The following is a 2,116-nucleotide window of genomic DNA, read 5'->3' as shown; positions in this document are numbered from 1 at the left end:
ATGATCGATAATCGATAATTGATTGTTAATTTTCACCGATTATCGATTTTGGAAAATTTTCAAAATGAACATCCCTAATATCAAACCCAATCGACCATAATAAAACAAATTTTGCATTTTATTTGTCTGTAAAAGACAGGATAGAATATCAACCTACATTTTCAAGAAAATGTCATTTTGCGTCTCACACACATTTTACGTCTCACACAATTACACGCATGCACGCGCACGCACGCACGCACGCACGCACGCACGCACGCACGCACACACACACACACACACAGTGGCGGACTGCATAATCGGGCACGTCGGGCAAATGCCCGGTGGCCTGGCCTGGCCTGGCCTGGCAAAAAAAAAAAAAAAAAAAAAAAAAAATTTTTTTTTTTGCAAACGGCCCAAACGGCCCAAATTGAGCTTCAAACGCCCCAAATTTTCCGCCGGAGCCCTTCGGACGCCGGCACGCGCGTCGGCCCGTATCGGCCTGGCCTGCTTGGTAACTAATGCCCGGCCTGAATTATGATCCCAGTCCGCCCTGCACACACACACACACACACACACACACACACACACACACACACACACACACACACACACACACACACACACACAAATTAATGAAGATTCACACTTTCACATGCAGTTCACAGTTTGTCCTCATTGCGTTTCCTCTCCCTCTCTGGTGGCTTCACCACTCTGTGAACAGATTATGTCTACACATAAAGACAACAGAGTTTTCAACAGAAAAGCACATGCCAACACTTCATCTTGGTAAGACAGAGCTACTCTTCCTCCCCAGGGAAAGACTGCCGTCTCACCGACCTCTCCATCTAGATTGACAACACTACCACCCTCTCAAACGGCTGAGAACCTCGGGGTGATCCTTGACAACCGGCTGTCCAGCTCATCGGCCTGCATCGCAGCGACTGCCCGCTCTTGTAGGTTCTCCCTGTAGGTTCTCCCTGTACAACATCGGCAAAATTCGTCTCGTTGCTCACGAGGGAAGCGCCACAACAACTGCTGGTCCAGTCACTTGTCTTCTCCCGCCTGGACTACAGTAACGTTCGTCTGGTCGGGCTACCCGCCTCTGCCATCCGACCGCAGGTCGCCTAGCACCCTCCACCGTTATGTGGGCTCAACAGTCGCTCAACAGTCGAGATCCCAATCTCATCCCTGGTGGCACAATGGTGGAACGAGCTCTCCGCTTCAGTCAGGACGGCCGAATCGCTGCCCATCTTTCGGCGAAGACTAAAAACTCAACTTTTCAGGCGCCACCTGCATGGGCCCGTCTTGAACGAACATCTTTCTCTCTTAAACAAAAAATCTAAAATCTAAAATAAATCCAACTAATGTTACTTGTTCCTTCTCAAACAAGTGCTACTCTATTCCTTCAGAAAATTGTAGCTGTCATATTGTTTTGCATAGTTGATTTCTCTACTGTTGACAAAATGTGATATTGTAAGTCGCTTTGGATAAAAGCGTCTGCTAAATGACGTCATGTACTGTACGTCATGTACTGTAATGTATAGCGCCTTTCAATGGCCGAAGATGCTGGAACTTATCTTTTTGTACATTTACCTTGGTGAGGCCGTGGAATTCACCAATACATCAACATTATGTAGTTAGCTTCTGCCAGAGGGGTTTTTTGAGGATTCTGGCTCATCTTTCAAGACCCGAGGATTCTTTTCTGCTAAGATTTTGTGAACACACAATATCTCAAAATAACTAATAGAATGTGTGCTTTCTCTGTCTAAAAGAGTTAGTTTGTAGAGTTAGTAGTTATGTAAGCATTAGCAGTTGAATACAGCATGGTTTTAGCGTCAGAAAAAATATTCAGAGATAAACGGCTTTTTGTGAAATTCGATAGAACAGTCACTTTAACCATTCATTTTTGGCTCTCTCTCTCTCTCTCTCTCTCCCTCCCCCTCTCGCTCTCTCTCTCTCTCTCCCTCCCTCTCGCTCTCCCTCCCTCTCTCTCTCTCTCTCTCTCTCTCTCTCTCTCCCTCCCTCTCGCTCTCCCTCCCTCTCTCTCTCTCTCCCTCCCTCTCGGGAGGGAGACGCACTAGGTTTAATCCTAGTGAGAGGGGGAGAGGGAGAGAGAGAGAGAGAGAGAGAGAGG

This window comes from Poromitra crassiceps, assembly GCF_964638095.1.
Source record: "Poromitra crassiceps genome assembly, chromosome: 14".
NCBI classification, from domain to species: Eukaryota; Metazoa; Chordata; class Actinopteri; order Beryciformes; family Melamphaidae; genus Poromitra; species Poromitra crassiceps.
Note: the sequence above shows the minus strand (reverse complement) of the source record.